Source organism: Bufo gargarizans, chromosome 4 (genome assembly GCF_014858855.1).
Source record: "Bufo gargarizans isolate SCDJY-AF-19 chromosome 4, ASM1485885v1, whole genome shotgun sequence".
In the NCBI taxonomy this organism is placed as follows: domain Eukaryota; kingdom Metazoa; phylum Chordata; class Amphibia; order Anura; family Bufonidae; genus Bufo; species Bufo gargarizans.
In genome coordinates, this window is record NC_058083.1 from 511,887,334 (window position 1) to 511,910,133 (window position 22,800).

Here is a 22,800-nt window from a genome sequence, read left to right on the forward strand (position 1 = left end):
TAGGAGGCATATGGGGGCTAATTGGAGGCATATTTGGGGGCTAATTGGAGGCATATGGGGGCATTTGGAGGCATATGGGGGCTAATAGGAGGCATATTTGGGGCTAATAGGAGGCATATTTGGGGCTAATAGGAGGCATATGGGGGCTAATAGGAGGCATATGGGGGCTAATAGGAGGCATATGGGGCTAATAAGAGGCATATGGGGCTAATAAGAGGCATAATGGGGCTAATAAGAGGCATAATGGGGGCTAATGAGGCATAAGGGCTGATATGGGGGCTAATGAGGCATAAGGGCTGATATAGGGGCTAATGAGGCATAAGGGCTGATATGGGGGCTAATGAGGCATAAGGGCTGATATGGGGGCTGATATGAGAGGCATAATGAGGGCTAATGAGAGGCATAATGTGTCATCCACAGATGCCCCCATAACAGTGTGTCTTCCACAGATCCACCATAACAGTGCGCCTGTGCACTGACGAGAGACAGAAAGAAGGGGAAAGAATCCGTGGAAGCAAGCAGGGGACAGCACAGCAGACGACTGAATAGCTTCTTTTGTAAGTAAATTGCTTTATTATAACTGTATCCCTGCATATCGCAATTCTCTCGTATTTTGTAATCTTATTGATATATACTTATTTTGTTTGTGCCCCCCCATTTTTGACTGTGGTATCTTTGTGCCCCCCCTATATATTGTTCCTAGAGTCGCCACTGCTTCCGGGGACTTTCCATTGTGGTGTGCCAATGACCACACATTTTCTAAAGGCCTCCGAGTCCACCAGTTTATATGGCAGTAGATGGCGGGCTAGCAGTTCTGACAAGCCAGCAGTCAGCCGTTTGGCAAGAGGGTTATCCGGCATCATCAACTTTTTACGCTCGAACATTTGGGCCACGGAAGCCTGCCTTGTGCCAGATGAACGTGACGACAGCATAGTGGAAGGTGGAGTGAAGGACAAATGGGGGGGGGAGAGGAGAAGAGGAAGGACGTGGAGCGCCGTGTGTGTGGCTTCGTGGGTTCTGATGGCGTTGCTCCCACTGGGCTCGGTGATGAGAGGCCAGGTGCCTTCTTAAGGCAGTCGTCCCTAGGTGAGTGTTGGGCTTACCGCGACTTATGTGTTGACAGCACAGGTTGCAGATGGCAACACTATTGTCAGCAGCTGACACGTTAAAAAAAGCCCACACTTCAGAACCATGTGCCGTCTGGAAATGGATGGGAAAATAATTCCTCTGACTCGAGTGGAGGGGTTATGGTGGTGCTGGTGGTGGTGGTGTCTTTGGGGGTGCACACAGCAGAGAGTGAGGAGGGTGCAGATACAGAGGATGAGGAGGGTGCAAAAGCGGAAGGCTGAGTGAGCCACTCAACCAACTCTGGTGCTTCCTTTGACGTAATCGCACGCACCTTCTCCAACTTCCCACTTAGGCTCTGGCCTGGTGCACCTGCCCGATGCCTACGACCCCTGTGAAACAGCCTGCCTCTTCCTCTGCCTGGGCTGTCATTTCCAAAATGACTCTGTACCAAAGTCCCTAGAGAAGAGCAGTATTTGTAGAAGCAGGGATATAGCAGGCCTCAATCAATATTTCGTGGAAGCAGGTATATAAAACTTCCTAATCAGTATTTTGTGGAAGCAGGAATATCGCAGGCCTCAATCAATATTTGGTGGAAGCAGGTATATCAATTTACTTAATCAATATTTGGTGGAAGCAGGTATATCGCACCCCTCAATCTTTATTTTGTGGAAGCAGGTGTATCGCAGGCCTCAATCAGTATTTGGTAGAAGCTGGTATATCAAACCCCTTAATCAGTATTTTGTGGAAGCAGGTATATCGCAGGCCTCAATCAATATTTTGTGGAAGCAGGTATATCGCACCCCCTAATCAATATTTTGTGGAAGCAGGTATATCAAACCCCCTAATCAGTATTTTGTGGAAGCAGGTGTATCGCAGGCCTCAATCAATATTTGGTAGAAGCAGGTATATCAATCCTCTTAATCAGTATTTTATGGAAGCAGTCATATAGAACCCCTTAATCAATATTTGCTGAAAGCAGGTATATCGCAACCCTCAATCAGTATTTTATGGAAGCAGGTATATCAATCCCCTTAATCAGAATTTTGTGGAAGCAGGGATATCGCACCCCATAATCAGTATTTTGTGGAAGCAGGTATATCAAACCCCTTAATCAGTATTTTGTGGAAACAGGTATATCGCACCCCTCAATCTGTATTTTGTGGAAGCAGGTATATTAAATCCCTTAATTAGTATTTTGCGAAAGCAGGTATATCGCACCCCACTATCAGTTTTTTGTAGAAGCAGGAATATCAAACCCCTTAATCAGTATTTTGTCGAAGCAGGTGTATCGCAGGCCTCAATTAATATTTGGTAGAAGCAGGTATATCAATCCCCTTATTTTGTGAAAGCAGGTGTATAGCAGGTCTCAATCAATATTTGGTGGAAGCAGGCATATAAATCCCCTTAATTAGTATTTTGTGGAAGCAGGTGTATTGCAGGCTTCAATCAATATTTGGTGGAAGCAGGTATATCAATCCCCTTAATCAGTATTTTGTGGAAGCAGGCATATAGAACCCCTTAATCAATATTTTGTGGAACAGGAATATCGCAACCCTCGATTTGTATTTTGTGGAAGCAGGTATATCAAACCGCTTATTCAGTATTTTGTGGAAGCAGGGATATCGCACCCCTCAATCAGTATTTTGTAGAAGCAGGTATATCAAACCCTTCAATCTGTATTTTGTGAAAGCAGTTATATCAAACCCCTTAATCAGTATTTTGTGGAAGCAGGTATATAGAACCCCTTAATCAATATTTTGTGAAAGCAGGTAAGCCGACCCCTTAATCAGTAATTTGTGGAAGCAGGTATATAAAAACCCACTAATTAGTATTTTATGAACGCAGGTATATCGCACCCCTCAATCTGTATTTTGTGGAAGCAGGTATATTGCAGGCCTCAATCAATATTTGGTAGAAGCAGGTATATAGCACCCCTCAATTAGTATTTTGTGGAAGCAGGTATATAGAACCCCTTAACCAATATTTAGTGTAAGCAGGTATATCGCACCCCTCAATCTGTATTTTGTGGAACCAGATATATTAAACCCCTTAATCAGTATTTTGTGGAAGCAGGTATATAGAACCCCTTAATCAATATTTTGTGGAAGCAGGTATATCACACCCCTGAATCAGTATTTTGTGGAAGCAGGTATATCAAACCCTTAATCAGTATTTTGTGGAAACAGGGAAATTGCACCCCTCAATCAGTATTCTGTGGAAGCAGGTATATCGCAGGCCTCAATCAATATTTAGTGGAAGCAGGTATATCGCACCCCTCGATCAGTATTTTGTGGAAGCAGGTGTATCACAGGCCTCAATCAGTATTTAGTGGAAGCAGGTATATCGCACCCCTCAATCAGTTTTTTGTGGAAGCAGGTGTGTCAAACCCCTTAATCAGTATTTTGTGGAAGCAGGTATATTGCAGGCCTCAATCAATATTTGCTAGAAGCACGTAAATCGCACCCCTCAATCAATATTTTGTTGAAGCGGGTATATAAAACCCCTTAATCAATATTTGCTGGAAACAGGTATATCGCACCCCTCAATCTGTATTTTGTGAAAGCAGGTATATAGAACCCCTTAATTAGTATTTTGCGAAAGAAGGTATATCGCACCCCACAATCAGTATTTTGTGGAAGCAGGAATATCAAACCCCTTAATCAGTATTTTGTGGAAGCAGGTGTATAGCAGGCCTTTTGGTAGAAGCAGGTATATCAATATCCTTATCAGTATTTTGTGAAAGCAGGTGTATCGCAGGTCTCAATCAATATTTGGTAGAAGCAGGCATATAAATCCCCTTAATCAGTATTTTGTGGAAGCAGGCATATGGAACCCCTTAGTCAATATTTTGTGGAAGCAGGAATATCGCAACCCTCGATCTGTATTTTGTGAAAGCAGGTATATCAAACCGCTTATTCAGTATTTTGTGGAAGCAGGGATATCGCACCTCTCAAACAGTATTTTGTGGAAGCAGGTATATCAAACCCCTTAATCAGTATTTTGTGGAAGCAGGTATATTGCACCCTTCAATCTATATTTTGTGGAAGCAGTTATATCAAACCCCTTAATCAATATTTTGTGAAAACAGGTAAACCAACCCCTTAATCAGTATTTTGTGGAAGCAGATATATAAAAAACCCTTAATTTGTATTTTTGGAAGCAGGTATATCACAGGCCTCAATCACTATTTGGTGGAAGCTGGTATATCGCACCCCTCAATCAGTATTTTGTGGAAGCAGGTATATAGAACCTCTTAATCAATAATTTATGGAAGCAGGTATGTCGCACCCCTCAATCAGTATTTTGTAGAAGCAGGTATATCAAACCCCTCAATCAATATTTTATGGAAGCAGGTATATCAAACCCTATAATCAGTATTTTGTGGAAGCAGGGATATCGCACCCCTCAATCAGTATTTTGTGGAAGCAGTTATATCGCACCTCTCAATAGTGATGGACGAACATCTGCCGGGACGGTTCACGAACGCGATGAAATGTTCGTGAACCGCAAGTTCGCGGCGGGTCCCATTCATTTTAATTGCAGGCGAACCTGAATAACCTTCAGCTCATATTTACAGGCAAGAAGTAATTACTAGAAGTGAACAAATTTTCCCACATTATGGACAGTGACATACCAGGTGTATTATTCGAATTAGCGATCTCCATTCATTATTTTTTTCAATGCGAAATATCGGCAATATAATTTTCGCGTACGCGCATGCGCAAATGCACTATACAGTACCCAAATGCACTATAAAGAAAGTATATTGGTATATAACACCCCGCTTAAATCAGTTTTTTGGGGGGTGACTGATATATCACACCAGTAGAAATTATTTGTTCCAATAACACTTTTCCCTCTATATACCTGCAGTATCGCAGCAGAACTGCAGACAACTGCCGCACAATACAAATGCACTATAATATACTTTCTAACATAGAAAGTATATTATAACATTGTACAAGGAAGGCAATCCATTATAATATACATAAAGATAAAACGTAACCTTTAATAATTTTACTATGAGGGTCCATTCACTCGTCCGTAAGTGTTTTGCGGATCTGCAAAACACGGACATCGGCAATGTGCATTCCGCAATTTGTGGACCGCACATCGCCGGCACTATAATAGAAAATGCCTAATCTTGTCTGCAATTGCGGACAAGAATAGGACATGTTCTATTGTTTTGCAGAAACGGAAGCACAGATGCGGAAATGCGGATCCACAAATTCGTATGCGGATCCGCAAATGCGGATCCGCAAATGCGGATGCGAACAGTACATTCCAGCCCCTTTGAAAATGAATGGGTCTGCATCCGTTCCGCAAAATTGCGAAACGGATGCGGACACATTTTGCGGACGTGTGAATGGAAAAGATATCCCTCAAAATGAAAATAAATTAAATTATTAAAATTAAAGGGGTTCTGCACTTTGCTTTTACTGATGATCTATCCTCTGTATAGATCATCAGCATCTGATCGGCAGGGGTACGACACCCAGGACCCCCGTCGATCAGCTGTTTGAGAAGGCAGCGGCGCTCCAGCAGCGGCGCGGCCTTCTCACTGTTTACCGCCGACCCAGTGACGTCACGACTAGTATCAACTAACGTGGGCGGGACTAAGCTCCATTCAAGTGAACAGAGCTTAGCCCCGCCCACGCTAGTTGATACTAGTCGTGACGTCAATGGGCCAGCGGTAAACAGCTAGAAGGCTGCGGCGCTGCTAGAGCGCCGTTGCCTTCTCAAACAGCTGATCAGCGGGGGTCCCGGGGGTCGGACCCCTGCCGATCAGATGCTGATGATCTATCCAGAGGATAGATCATTAATTAAAACAAAGTGCAGATCCCCTTTAAGCAAAAAGCATACATGTGGTAGGCAATTACACGTGCTCGGCGGCACTAAATCAGGTGCTCGGCGGCACCAAATCAGAAACCATATGTCCTACCACAATCCGGGGGGTTCCAGTGTACATCCATGAATCCCGGAGGGAAAGCAAAAACCATCTATCCCTGGGCTAGATGATGATGTGGTATTGAAGGACAGGGTTGACAAAGAACTGTCCCTGATATTGCCCTACAAGGGGGTCCTATTCTGGCCCTGATAGCCTAACCACAGACCACCCGTTCTAATAAGAGCGACCCCATCCGGAACCTTACCCTATATAAAAATGGCCTCTAGGCCCCTGACTTCCAGGTGATCACTATATAGATTTATGTGTTTTTGACTCATTATAAAAGTATATTATAAGTATATCGCACCCCTCTGTGTATTACACATATAGATAGCACACCTATACTAGTGCTTAAAATGACTTTTGTGGCCCTATTAGCTAGCGTTTAGTGTCCCTAACAGCCTGTCCCTGCTCCACACAGCAACCGCTCCCTACACTGGCAAAACACTAAATGTAAAATGGCAGCCAGATCAGGTTTATCTATAAGGTAGGGGGTATGTCCATGTGCTGAAACGTCTCAATTGGCTGTCCTGTACCACCTGATGGATGTGTCAAAGTTTTTCATAATGTAAAAGAATATGGCAGGCTCAAATTTCTCCATATGTTTGCATGTTCGGCGAATCGAGAACACGCAAAGTTCGCCACGAAACGACTGCCGGGCGAACCGCAAGGCCATCTCTACCTCTCAATCAGTATTTTGAGGAAGCAGTTATATCAAACCCCTTAATCAGCATTTTGCGGAAGCAGGTAGTGATGGACAAACATCGGCCGGGACGGTTCGCAAACGCGATCGCGCAAACGCGATCAAATGTTCGCGAACCCCAAGTAAACCTACCCCTCAATCACTATTTTGTGGAAGCAGATAGATAAAAACCCTTTAATTAGTATTTTGTGGAAGTAGGTATATCGCACCCCTCAATCTGTAATTTGTGGAAGCAGGTATATCGCAGGCCTCAATCAATATTTGGTGGAAGCAGGTATATAGAACCCCTAACCAATATTTGGTGGAAGCAGGTATATCGCACCCCTCAATCTGTATTTTGTGGAAGCAGGTATATTTAACCCCTTAATCAGTATTTTGTGGAAGCAGGTATATAGAACCCCTTAATCAATATTTTGTGGAAGCAGTTATATTGCACCCCTCAGTCAGTATTTTGTGGAAGCAGGTATAGCAAACCACTTAATCAGTATTCTGTGGAAGCAGGTATATCGCAGGCCTTTAATCAATATTTGGGGAAAGCAGGTATATCGCACCCCTCAATCAGTATTTTGTGGAAGCAGGTGTATTGCAGGCATCAATCAGTATTTAGTGGAAGCAGGTATATCGCAACCCTCAATCAGTATTTTGTTGAAGCTAGTATATAGAACCCCTTAATCGATATTTGGTGGAAGCAGGTATATCGCACCCCTAAATCTGTATTTTGTGGAAGCAGGTATATAGAACCCCTTAATCGATATTTGGTGGAAGCAGGTATATCGCACCCCTAAATCTGTATTTTGTGGAAGCAGGTATATCAAACACCTTAATCAGTATTTTGATATACCTCATATACCTGTTCGCGGCGGGCCCTATTCATTTTAATGGCAGGTGAATCTGAAAAACCTTCAGCTCATATTTGCAGCCACCAAATACTTAGTAGAAGTGTACAAATAGTCCCACAACATGGACAGTGACATCAATGACAGAAATTCCAACAAAAAATATGTATCTTAATCAGGGGACATTTTTATGCGTCTTAAAGGGAAATTCTTAAATGTGCCTTGTTGGAGCCTAGAAAAATGTTATTTTTGGCCACGGGAGTACGGGCCTTAAAAATTAGGCATTCACCTGACATAAAATAAATTCTGATTATATGGCTCGAGGTACATTATGCGGTCAATGGATAAAAATTGTACTGTAGGCCACTGGACTACAGGCCCCAAATATTAGGCATTCACAGGACAGAAAAGATCAAGTGATTATGTGGCCGGAGGTAAATTACACGGTCAATGGATATCAATTTTACTGCAGGCCAGTACAAATACAGGTCAAATACATATGTTTAAAAAAACTAAAAATATTCAATTGGATTAAAAACTTGGCTAACGAAATCCCCCCTCTTGAACAAACCTCTAATGATAATAGCTATTCAATAACACAAATGCTGCACTACCCAAATGCTGCACTACACAAATGATTTTTACGGATCCACTGATACATGGATCGGATCCGCAAAACACATACAGACGTCTGAATGGAGCCTTACAGGGGGGTGATCAATGACAAGGGGGTGATCACGCATATAGACTTCCTGATCACTTCCCTGTCATTGATCACCCCCCTGTCATTGATCACCCCCCTGTAAGGCTCCATTCAGACGTCCATATGATTTTTACGGATCCACTGATACATGGATCGGATCCGCAAAACACATACGGTCGTCTGAATGGAGCCTTACAGGGGGGTGATCAATGACAGGGGGGTGATCAATGACAAGGGGTGATCAGGGAGTGTATATGAGGTGATCACCCCCCTGTCATTGATCACCCCCCTGTAAGGCTCCATTCAGACATCCGTATGATTTTTTTCGGATCCACGGATACATGGATCGGATCCGCAAAACGCATACGGACGTCTGAATGGAGCCTTACAGGGGGGTGATCAATGACAGGGAGGTGATCACCCATATACACTCCCTGATCACCCCCTGTCATTGATCACCCCCCTGTAAGGCTCCATTCAGACGTCCGTATGTGTTTTGCGGATCCGATCCATGTATCAGTGGATCCGAAAAAAATCATACGGATGTCTGAATGGAGCCTTACAGGGGGGTGATCAATGACAGGGGGGTGATCACCTCATATACACTCCCTGATCACCCCCTGTCATTGATCACCCCCCTGTAAGGCTCCATTCAGACATCCGTATGATTTTTTCTTTCCGAAATGGGGTCACATGTGGGGTATTTATACTGCCCTGGCATTTTAGGGGCCCTAAAGCGTGAGAAGAAGTCTCGAATATAAATGTCTAAAAAATGTTACGCATTTGGATTCCGTGAGGGGTATGGTGAGTTCATGTGAGATTTTATTTTTTGACACAAGTTAGTGGAATATGAGACTTTGTAAGAAAAAAAAAAAAAAAAACACAATTTCCGCTTAGGCTACTTTCACACTAGCGCTTGATCGGATCTGTTCTGAACGGATCCGATCATATTAATGCAGACGGAGGCTCCGTTCAGTACGGATCCGTCTGCATTAATAACTTAGAAAATTTTCTAAGTGCGCAAGATGCCTGAGCGGATCCGTTCAGACTTTCAATGTAAAGTCAATGGGGGACGGATCCGCTTGAAGATTGAGCCATAGGGTGACCTCTTCAAGCGGATCCGTTCCCATTGACTTACATTGTAAGTCTGAACGGATCCGCTCGCCTCCGCACGGCCAGGCGGACAGCTGAACGCTGCAAGCAGCGTTCAGCTGTCCGCCTGTCCGTGCGGAGGCGAGCGGAGCGGAGGCTGAACGCCGCCAGACTGATGCAGTCTGAGCGGATCCGCTCCATTCAGACTGCATCAGGGCTGGACGGAGGCGTTCGGGTCCGCTCGTGAGCTCCTTCAAACGGAGCTCACGAGCGGACCGACGAACGCTAGTGTGAAACTAGCCTAACTTGGGCCAAAAAAATGTCTGAATGGAGCCTTACAGGGGGGGTGATCAATGACAGGGGGGTGATCAATGACAGGGGGGGTGATCAGGGAGTCTATATGGGTGATCACCCCCCTGTCATTGATCACCCCCCTGTCAGGCTCCATTCAGACATTTTTTTGGCACAAGTTAGCGGAATTTATTTATTTTTTTTCTTACAAAGTCTCATATTCCACTAACTTGTGTCAAAAAATAAAATCTCACATAAACTCACCATACCCCTCACGGAATCCAAATGCGTAACATATTTTAGACATTTATATTCCAGACTTCTTCTCACGCTTTAGGGCCCCTAAAATGCCAGGGCAGTATAAATACCCCACATGTGACCCCATTTCGGAAAGAAGACACCCCAAGGTATTCCGTGAGGGGCATATTGGGTCGATGAAAGATTTACATTTTTGTCCCAAGTTAGCGGAAAGGGAGACTTTGTGAGAAAAAAAAAAAAAAAAACAATTTCCGCTAACTTGTGCCCAAAAAAAAAATTTCTATGAACTCGCCATGCCCCTCATTGAATACCTTGGGGTGTCTTCTTTCCAAAATGGGGTCACATGTGGGGTATTTATACTGCCCTGGCTTTTTAGGGGCCCTAAAGCGTGAGAAGAAGTCTGTAGGGTTAGTAGTAGCGGAAGCAGCAGCAATATAGTATGGAATATAATGGACTAGGCAGGAGATGTGTAGCTGCCTAAAGGTATTAGTATCAGCAGCAGCACAGTATGGAACACCATGGACAAGGCAGGAGATGTGCAGTTGTGTAGTCGTAGTAGTAGCAGCAGTGATACAGTATGAAACATGAAATACAAGGCAGGACATATGTGGCTTTCTAAGGGCAGTAGTTACAGGAGCACAATGTGGATCATGACGAACAAGGCAGGAGATGTGCAGCTGTGTAGCGGTACTAGTAGTAGCAGCAGCAGCAGTACAGTATTAAACGTGATGGACAAGGAATAGTATGTGTGGCTGTAAAGAGGTAGTAACAGCAGCACAGTAAGGAACACTATGGACAAGGCAGGAGATGTGCAGCTGAGTAGGGGTAATAGTTAGAGCTGCAGCACAGTATGGAACAAGTGCTGCTGTGTAGGGGTAATAATAGTGGCAGCAGTACAATGTAGAACATGATAGACAAGGCAGGAGATGTATGGCTGTGCAGGGGTAGTAGTACTGGCAGCAGCACAGTACGAAGCATGATGGTCAAGGTAGGATATATGCAGGTGTAGGGTTATAGCGGAAGCAGCAGCAATACAGTATGGAATATAATGGACTAGGCAGGAGAGCTGCATAAAGGTATTAGTATCAGCAGCAGCACAGTATGGAACACCATGGACAAGGCAGGAGATGTGTGGCTGTCTAAGGGCAGCAGTTACAGGAGCACAATGTGGATCATGACGGACAAGGCAGGAGATGTGCAGCTGTGAAGAGGTTGTGGCGGCAGCAGCACAGACAGCGTCTGCCATGACTCACAATAACAATACATCAGGATGTAGGCATGCTCTAATGAAATGAATATTTTAAATTGACTTTCAATTTTTTTTTTTATAAAATGGTTATTTGGACAGAGTCCACCGTAATTGTGATACATGAAACTATAATGTCGCACCCAGTAAAGTGGCTGAGAGCCTCCCTGACTGTCTGTAATTCTGAATGATGTGGTGTGGGTGTGAATCACATTAATAATACACTGAATACTGTCTCTTTCAATTCTGCAGTTCTCAATTAATTATAAAATATAACGAGCTATGGACTTCTCGTCACTGTGAAATGACCTCTCTGACCCTAAACTAGCCGTGTTCTGTGATCTCTTTCCTCTACCAGATCCCTGGTCCATAAAAACAAGACAGATCCTGGCTGGGATCTTATATACTGCCTAGGACAGTGATGGTGGACCTTTTGGAGACTGATTGCCCAATCTGCAACCCAAAACACAGCAATTTAACCTGAATACTGAAAAATACCGGACAAGTTAAGCTGTGGGGGCGTGGCTTAACACAGGCCCCAGTAAAATGAATGCCCCCATTGGTGCCCCTAGTATTAAAAATGTCCCATTTGTGGCAACAAGTGTTAATAATTCCCCAGTAGTGACCCCGGTATTAATAAGGCCCCAATAGTGGCCCCCAGAATTAATAATGCCACATAAGTGCCCCCCAGTATTACTAAGGCCCCTATTAGTGGCCCCCAGTATTACTAAGGCCCCTATCAGTGGCCCCCAGTATTAATACAGCCCCCATTTTTGGCCTCCAGTATTAATAATGCTCCAGTGGTGGCCGCCAATATTAATAAGGCCCCCATTAATGGCCCCAGTATTACTAATGCCCCATTAGTGGCCCCCACCAGTACTAATAAGGCCCCCATTAGTGGCCCCAGTATTAATAATGTAGCATTAGTCGCCCGCAGTATTAATAAGTCCCCCAGTATTAATAATGCCCCAGTAGTGGCTCCCATTATTAATAAGGCCCCCATTTGTGGGCCCCCAGTATTAATAAGGTGCCCACTAATGTCCCCCAGTAAAATTAGTGCCCCCCTTGTATTATTTTCCCTCCATTAGTGGCTCCCAGTTTAAAAAATACCCCCATTAGAGGCCACGGTATTATTAATGCTCCTCTTCCACCCTCTTCTCGTGCATAAAAAATAAATAAAACTCACGTCATCCATTTGATTGCGCCGCTAGGAACACTCGCTGCTCACTGGATGCGAAGGACAGGACCTGTGCTCCAGCGTGATGATGTCCTGTCCTGCGCATCCAGTAAGCAGCGAGTGTTCCTCGCGGCGCATTCAAATGGATGACGTGAGTTTTAAGGGTTACACCCTTTCCCTCCTTGTTCTGTGTGTTGCTGATTAGTTCATCAGCTCCCTTATAAACCCCTGCTTTTCTCTCTCACTCTTTGGCCTCATGCACACGGCCGTGTGCATGAGGCCTTTGACTGATGAACACAGGTCCTGTTAGGCTGAGTTCACACGGGCGAGATTTCCGCGCGGGTGCAATGCGGGAGGTGAACGCATTGCACCCGCACTGAATCCTGACCAATTAATTTCAATGGGTCTGTGTACACGAGCGTTGTTTTTCACGCATCACTTCTGCAATGCTTGAAAATCGCAGCATGTTCTATATTCTGCCTTTTTCACGCAGCCCTGGCTCCATAGAAGTGAATAGGGGGTGCGTGAATAACGCATTGCATCTGCAAGCAAGTGCGGATGCAATGCGTTTTTCACTGATGGTTGCTAGGAGATGTTGTTTGTAAACCTTCAGTTTTTTATCACACGCGTGAAAAACGCATCAAAACGCATTGCACCCGCGCGGAAAAAACTGAACAACTGAACGCAATCGCAGACAAAACTGACTGAACTTGCTTGCAAAATAGTGCGAGTTTCACTGAACGCACCCTGAACGCATCCGGCCCCAATCCGCAACGCCCGTGTGAAACCAGCCTTAGGTGCTGATAGTCAGAGGCCCCGCAATCTGCCACAAGTGATTTTAATTTTTAATGGTTTAATGGCCAGTCGGGTGTGTGTGTAAATGTGCACACACCACCGGCTTCATACTCACAGGGGGCACCTGCCAGTGTGGCAGTGGCATGCCGACACGGCACTGGCAGCATATCCTTCATAGGGGGCAATATCATGTAATATAGGGGCAAAACGCAAAAAATTAAAAGAAATATATACAGTGGAGGCAAAAAATGTAATCTATACACAGGGGACAAATGGATGTATATACAGAGGGGGCAAAATGGATATATATATATACAGAGGGGGCAAAATGGATATATATATATACAGAGGGGGCAAAATGGATATATATATATACAGAGGGGGCAAAATGGATATATATATATATACAGAGGGGGCAAAATGGATATATATATATACAGAGGGGGCAAAATGGATATATATACAGAGGGGGCAAAATGGATATATATATATACAGAGGGGGCAAAATGGATATATATATACAGAGGGGGCAAAATGGATATATATATATACAGAGGGGGAAAAATGGATATATTTATATACAGAGGGGGCAAAATGGATATATATATATATATATATATATATATATATACAGAGGCGGCAAAATGTATATATATACAGAGGAGGCAAAATGGATATATATATACAGAGGAGGCAAAATGGCTATATATACAGAGGGGGCAAAATAATAAAAATAAAATTAATAACAAAAATTAAACACCTACCTCTTCTATTTAATATTCTACTACAATGCATTCAAACCCATAGTGGGCAGGGGTTTGGGGGGGCCCAATTCAAAGTTTGCCCTGGGGCCCATAGAACTCTAGTTACGCCACTGCTGCTAGTCTGAGCTACAGTCATTTTACCTGTCGGTATACTGACAGTTGCCTTCCTGGACTTTGACCTCAGCCTGTTCCCAACTACAAGTTTGGGTACATTCACATGACGGTATGAACGGATCTGCACCTGTTTCGCAATTTTGCGGAACTGGTGCGAACCTATTCATTTCAACAGGGCCACAAGAGATGTGGACAGCCCACCGTGTGCAGCCCACCGCATCCGTAGTTCTGTTCCACAGCCCCACAAAAATATAGAGCATGTCCTATTCTTGTCCGCAATCGTAGACAAGAATAGGCATTTTCTATATAGTGCTGGCCATATGCGGTCTCCAAAATGCACACAGCCGGCATCCGTGTTTTTTGCGGATCTGCAAAACACCTATGGTTGTGTGAATGTAGCCTTAGCTTGATTCCTCAGGTACTCCTCTCTGGTGTACCTGATCCCCTATGGGTCAGCAGCCTACCACTCTTGGTTGGTTGGCCCAGTGGATCCTCACCCACACTGCCATATTTTAAGCTCGTTTTTGGGTCATATAGCCTCTTTAAAGGGGTTTTCCAGGAACAGGTATTTTTTTACCTAATGCTGGCAGCCTGCCTCCATAAGCAAATGACTCACACTTACGGTTCCTGGCAGCTCCAGTCCTCTGCGATGGCTCCAGTTTGTCCATCTTCTGGTCCCTGGCTTTTTTTCCTTCTGTCTCAGCATGGGCATGGTCACATGCTGCTGCAGCCAATTAATGGCTTCAGCAGTAATGCAGCGATTGTGGATGCTTGTGACAGGTTTCCCTTGATATTGCATCGGCACTCTTCTACAATTAGCAAATGTCCAAAATAGAGAACCCCTTTAAGCACCGGGGCAACAACAGTCCCAAGAACCTAACCGAAGTCACAGGAAAAGGAGGTCCTACAGGTGAAGTTCACTCTCCAATTCTTCAAGTATTAAAATGCAACCATCCAGAATATGGCTTGCTCTGTACGAATCTGTCTGGTTCTCTCTATAGGACAACCTGTCAATCACTCTTTTTTGGCAGGGGAAGCGGGACTTACAAGTTTTCCCTTTCTACAGGGAACCACCATATGTATGTTATGAGATCCATGGGCCAATGTGTATGAGAAAGGGGTAATCTAGTTTCTGGAGAAGGACTAGGTTATTCCTAAAGTAAGTAAGCAATGGTGACTAAATTGGAGGATGAGAACAATTTATTTTTCACCTTCACCTTTTGCAAGTGACCACTAGATGGCGATATTAGATAACGTTTTTAGTTTTTTTTCCATAGCGCTCAGGGTCTTCACAGGAGAAGACCCTGAGAAAGTGATGATCTGACAATGGCAATGAATTACCTGCACATTTTACTGGGAATTATAAACATATTTTACCCTCAAAGTGAGGAGATCAGCTTTTTTATGGAGTGCTCTACGTAACATAGGGCCAACCGCAAGCCAGCAGGTCTTGGGATGGCTGGGAGTTGTAGTTGCACCACAGCTGGAGAGCAGCAGGTTTGAGATCGCTTACTTAAAGAATGTACAATGTAAATTTTTAGATTTTTTTCAAAATGAAATGCTATTATTTTACAATTCCACAGCGCAGAGTGCTTCCCATCCTTACAGTACACAGCTACAAATAAATTATAAATCAGATTTCACATGAAAGCGGCAGATTGTGAGACGCCCTGTCAGGATGATGTATTGAGCGCCGAAAATCAAAGCCTGATGAATAGAATTGTCAATAGTTTTCAAGGCAATTTTTGTTTTATCTAAGAAGAAATTAGATTATCCTCCATGGCAGCAATATGCAGAATAAGATTATCTGCCCGCTGCTCGCATTGTCTGCTGCCGTTAAAGCACATTACATACGTATTTACTGCCGAAACTTAATTTACGGACATCAGCTGCATCTTGGAGGCAAACTGCGTTTTAACAGGGATGCTACATGTCCAAAAAGTATATGAACACCTCGTCTTCTATAGAAGGCTTAAAGGGGTCTTCCAGGATGTCCGTATTAATGACTAGAGATGGCCTTGCTGTTCGCCCGGTGGTCGTTTCGCGGCGAACTTTGCGTGTTCGCGATTCGCCGAACATGCGAACATATGGAGATATTCGTGCCCGCCATAGTCTTTTACGTTGTGAAGAACTTTGACCCATGACACATCCATCAGGTGGTACAGGGCAGCCAATTGAGACGTTTCAGCACATGGACATACCCCCTACCTTATAAATAAACCCGATCTGGCCGCCATTTTGCATTCAGTCTTTTGCCAGTGTAGGGAGAGGTTGCTGTGTGGAGCAGGGACAGGCTGTTAGGGACATCAAACGCTAGCTAATAGGGCCACAAAAGTCCTTTTAAGCACTGGTATAGGTGTGCTATCGATAGCTGTGATACACAGAGGGGTGCGATATACTTATACTTTTATGATGAGTCAAAAACACATAGATCTATATAGTGATCACCTGGAAGTCAGGGGCCTAGGGGCTAGGGGCTCACTAGGGCCATTTTTATATAGGGTAAGGTTCCGTACGGGGTCGCTCTTATCAGGGCGGGTGGTCTGTGGTTAGGCTATCAGGGCCAGAATAGCTCCCCCCCGTAGGGCAATATCAGGGACAGTTCTTTGCCCACCCTGTCCTTCAATACCACATCATCATCTAGCACAGGGATGGATGTTTTTTGCTTTCTCTCCAGGATTCATGGATGTGCACTGGAACCCCCCGGATTGTGGTAGGACATATGGTTTCTGATTTGGTGCCGTCGAGCACCTGATTTAGTGCCGCCGAGCACTTGTTATTGCCGACCACATCTATGCTTTTTGCTTAACTTTAATAATTGAATTTATTTTCATTTTGAGGGATATCTTTTCCATTCACACGTCCGCAAAATGGGTCTGCATCCGTTTCGCAATTTTGCAGAACGGGTACAGACCCAATAATTTTCAATGGGGCCGGAATGTGCTGTCCGCATCCGTGCTTTCGTTTACGTGTCCTATTCTTGTCCGCAATTGCAGAAAAGATTAGGCATTTTCTATTATAGTGCCGGCGATGTGCGGTCCGCAAATTGTGGAATGCACATTGCCGGTGTCTGTGTTTTGCGGATCCGCGGATTAAAATGAATGGGACCCGCCGCAAACTTGCGGTTCGCAAATATTTGATCGCCTTCACGCGATCGTGTTCACGAACCGTCCCGGCAGATGTTCGTCCATCACTATTGATGACCCGTCCTCGGGGTATGTCATCAATATTAGACTCAGCCGATCAGTTGCGTCCAAGCATAGCGCCATACATTGTATAGTGGCTGTCCTTGGTATTATAAAGTTATCATTTATAGTACACAATGAATGCTGTAAAAGCAAATTCCCCACCCTCCTAAAAAAATTTAAAATATATAAAGAAATTGCAGAATGAATGTGTTTTCTTATCCCCCCCTCCAAAAATTTATGAATTAATAAAAGTTATTCCATACATTTAATGTATCCCAAAATAGTGTAATAGAAAAAAAAAAACACAAGCTCTCAAATAGCAACATTGAGAGAAAATTTTAAAAAATTAGTGGTTTTCAAAATGTGGTCATTGAAAAAAAAATTACTGTTCTTATCTTAAGGTCTAAAGTCGAGAGGTTTTCTGGGATTACTGTGGTATGTAGGATATACTTATGTAGTTGCTTACCTCATGTACATCTTTCCCATGTTACTTTTTTTGTTTCAATTTGGACTCTCCAGACCCGTTTTCACCATGTAAACCAATCCCTCTGGTTTGTTTCCATTCTGTTTGTAGCACTTCCTGTTCCTGTATCCAGCCAAACCCATGATGCACTTCTCCTTCCTGTGCTCTAGCCCCACCCATAACAACACCCAGCTAGTTTATAGCTCCTCCCACTCCGCTAGTTACATAGACACTTCCCTATCACTGCCCCGCCCATGGACGTAACAGAAAATAAGAAAGAGCTGCATGGACATGGTCATGTGACCATATCCTAGAACAAAAGATAGGAGCAATAAAGGTAAAAGTAATGCATTACAAAATTACAGCTCCTTTCATTAATGATTATTTTAAAGGATGTTATTTTAAACCAGAAAACCCCTTTAAAGGGTCGACTCATGTGGGTTTTGTCTTTGGGTTTCTCATAATGATGATCTAGTAAGGACCCTGGTTACAGTAAACTTCCTTAACAGAGACACAAATATGCCCACAGCCTACCACAACTCTTGTTTTCTCAAAAGACACCCAGCCACAAGGTACTACCTGGGCTTGATGGCCCAAAATTTTCATAAGCCTGGAACACTACTGTGAGGACCTGACAAAAGCTGTTTTTTAGTGGGGTCCAGATGGATTGAAGGGTCGAGGTCCAGGTTCTGAATTCACTTTGAGGTCTTTGAGATAGGAATCTGATTGTACCTTAGGGTCTTTTAGACTGAGGTCTGAGTCAATTTGCAAATCAAGCCATATGGCACTACCATGTAACTTCCAAAAATGTTACTGTAGGAAGGCAGAGAGAAGGGCCAAGGACCAAAATTGTGCTCCAGGGCCCATGGTACTCCATGGCGGGGTTGATGATCAGAGTAAAATTACTGTACGAAGCGCTGTGTGAGGCCATGTGGCATTCCTATGTAACCAGAACTGAACAAGACTTCTTTATTTTTTAATTTTAGTTTCTCATACAGTATATACACATCTAATATACAATACTAATGTGATATACCAAAATAATAATTTACGGAAAGAAAATAATGCAACCCTGGTCAAAGAAATAAAGATCATTTTTTTCTGCATGCTCCAGGGACAACAACTATTCTGGAAAAGCCCCCTGTGGATTGTATGCATAAAATATGATGTATCCTAGTCCCTCATGACCCAAACTCATCAAAAATTGAAATTTTGTTCAGTATGGACGAATGGCATTTCCCAAGCAAAACCCGCACACAGCAGGCTTGTCATTATAATACAGAGTCCCCGCCGAGAAAAATAATATATAATTTTACATGCCAACAGGAAGAATCGGTGGCTTGTGATCAGCACATTGTTACGTTACACTGTGCGCCGCTATATTACTCCAGGATAGAGATTTAGAGCAAGGAGACATCATTTAATCCTGAATCCAAGCAGACCCCCCAGCATGGAAGGGATTAGTCATTTGCAAAATATAATTATCGGCCAAGCTAATTTTTCACTAAGATGACATCTTTGTCCGTCACCAGGTTTATAAGAAGCCAAAGCATTAGAAAGACTTCAAATTGCTAAATAGGCCAATACTAAGACTGCAATGAGACTATTAAGCTGGATAACACTCATGGACGACAACTATATGACTACTATAATACTGTCCCCTATGTACAAGAATATAACTGCTATAATACTGTTCCTGTGTACAAGACTATAACTACTATAATACTGCTCCTGTATACAAGAATATAACTACTATAATACTGCCTCCTATGTACAAGAATATAACTACTATAATACTGCTCCTATGTACAAGAATATAACTACTATAATACTGCCTCCTATGTACAAGAATATAACTACTATAATACTGCTCCTATGTACAAGAATATAACTACTATAATACTGCTCCTGTATACAAGAATATAACTACTATAATACTGCTCCTATATACAAGAATATAACTACTATAATACTGCTCCTATGTACAAGAATATAACTACTATAATACTGCTCCTATGTACAAGAATATAACTACTATAATACTGCTCCTATGTACAAGAATATAACTACTATAATACTGCTCCTATGTACAAGAATATAACTACTATAATACTGCTCCTATGTACAAGACTATAACTACTATAATACTGCTCCTATGTACAAGACTATAACTACTATAATACTGCTCCTATGTACAAGAATATAACTACTATAATACTGCTCCTATGTACAAGAATATAACTACTATAATACTGCCTCCTATGTACAAGACTATAACTACTATAATACTGCCCCCTATGTACAAGAATATAACTACTATAATACTGTCTCCTATGTACAAGAATATAATTACTGTAATACTGCCTCCTATGTACAAGAATATAACTACTATAATACTGCCCCCTATGTACAAGAATATATCTACTGTAATACTGCTCCTATGTACAAGAATATATCTACTATAATACTGCTCCTATGTACAAGAATATAACTACTATAATACTGCTCCTATGTACAAGAATATAACTACTATAATACTGCCTCCTAGCTGTGAGGACGTGTGGCAGTAGCTCTCCTGAGGCTTTGGATGTCTGGAGAAAGCCCAGGGCGGGGCCACTCTGGGTGGGGATGCTCCCTAAGCAAGGCCCAGGCTTCAAGGCCTATTCTGGGAAATAATTCCCAGACTTCTCACACCATGGATAAACATCCAAAAGTTTCTTTGGAAGGAAGGAATGTTCAGAGTGTTGCCAGTCCCAGTGCAGCAGGAAGCAAAGATGAAAAGAAAGTGTTGGAAGTAAAGAAGGAAACATCCCTGAGTAAGAGAATGGCTGCAGGTGTGCAATCCACCCCACCCGCAGTCAGACAGAGGAGAACATCCCTGGAGAAGCAGACCATGCAGGAGAATCTGCAACAGTCTGTCCTGACACGTTACAGGAGTGGGAACAGCGCAAAAGTAGCCAACACGACAGATGAGACCAGAGGGAATACTGCAGGAAGGCTTCATGGGGCCATAAGTGCGGTCACTGGGAAGAACCAGGGGTCCAGTCCCCAATCTGAATATAGTGACCTTGCAGCAGTGACCATGGCTGCACCAAGTCCAGTGCAAGGACCAAGCAGAGGGACGCCTGTAAGAAGCCATTCTGTGAGTACACTGCCGACACAGCCCCCCAATACTCAGCGTGCACCAGAACTATGTCTGGCCGAGCGGATCCTAGCTCTGGTCAAGAGACTAGAGACATTAAAAAAGACAAAACTACAGCTGCAGAAACAGATAGATTGTGTCTATAAGCTAAAGGCAGCAAACCCTAACAATCAGGCTGTTCATGACAAGAAGCTGAGCTCCCTAGTAGTGATGAGCGAACTTCTGTTTTAAGTTCGGCGTCTAAAGTTCGGCTTCCGGTTAGCGGAGAATCCCGATCTGGATCCGGATATGGATTCCGACTTCCGTTGTGGTCCGTGGTAGCGGAATCAATAATCGGCCATTATTGATTCCGCTACCACGGACCACAACGGAAGTCGGAATCCATATCCGGATCCAGATCGGGATTCTCCGCTAATCCAAACCCGAACTTTAGACGCCGAACTTAAAACAGAAGTTCGCTCATCTCTACTCCCTAGCTGTGCAGCTCGCTGAGACTGTGCAGGACATGGAGGCTGTATTGGAGCAGATGGGACCAGTAGCTGAATCCTTCAGGAACCAGCAAAGATTTGAGGGACATGAGGAAAGACCTGCGCCAGAACCATCTCCATCTAAACCCAAGTCTCCAACCTGTCCAGATGACACCCAGCAGGCCTGTGTAAGACCAGTCCTCAGACCAGCCAGCTTCCCTTTTGAGAAAGGGAATTTGTACAGACAAGTGGGAAAAAGTGTTCAGCAACAGCAAAGACCTGCAGAGACTCCTCAAAAGGTACCACAAGTCCCAGCAGTTTGTACTGTGAAGTAGGACTATGGACTCAAACCAGAAGGTAACTCTGCAGTAGCAGTGCAGTCACCACCAGCCCTGGGGGCAGTAGAAAGCACCAGGACTGTGGACTCTCGCCTGAAGGCAGCAGTGCAGCAGAGAGCTCACAGGTCATGGCTCAGCAGGACTGTCGGGGCTCTGTAGAGCAGGATCATACTGCCAGTGACTGCATTGATATGACTGTATGTGATGTTACTGATGATGTTTCTGCAGAGGGGAGCGCTTCACAGTCTGTGTGGGATTTGGGGTCATCTCTAGAGTCGGGTCCACCATTAGATCAGCCTTCAGAGGCTTGTGACCCACAGAGTATTAAGGATGATGGTGGGGAGGGGGCTGTACAGTCTGATGCACAGCACTTCCCCCCTTTAGTTACACCAGAAGTGTCAGACCCCCATAGTGCAGGCGGTCAGCAGCCACCACAGCGCCCCCAAGTACAGCAGGAGGGTGGAACTGGTGGTGTCTCCTCTGGTAATGCCTGGAGCCGTGGGTCACCATCCTTCACGTCTAATGTGAACTATACAGGTCAGGCTTTTAAGAGGAGGAACGTGGTCAGGTTCAGACATAGAGGGGCCAAGGAGGACTTGCCTGACAGGAGGTTTGTGGTCCGTGAACTTCTGTGCCACCAAATGGGTTTCCTGCCATCTAACATCCTGGCAGTGATAAACCTTCCTGACAGGCAGGGGTATGACATCAGCTTTAAACTCATGTCTGACCTGGACCGCTTCTGGGCTCATTTCTCCCGGGTGAGAGATGCTGATGGCTGGAATAAGTTCAGCCTCATCCCCATCTCTAGACCAGACACAGCAAACGTCACCATAATATTCTGGAACGAGTCGGTACCATACCAGGATATTGTTGTATGGCTAAAAAGACACTGTGACCTAATGTCAGATCTGACCAAGACCAGGGACGAGGATGGCATATGGACTGGGGGGGTGGAAGGTCCTTGCAAAGTTACGGCAGGTTAACAACATTACCCAACATCTGCCCAACTCATTCTTTATTGGCCGGGAGAAAGGGGTATGCTTCTATGCGGGTCAGCCTAGAAAATGTTTTAAATGCGGAAAGGCCGGTCATATTGAGAGTGTGTGCACCCTGGTAAAATGTAACTTATGCAGGGAGATCGGCCATGTCAGCGCCACCTGCCAGAACATCTGGTGCAACCTCTGTGGTAGGATCGGTCACTCCCACA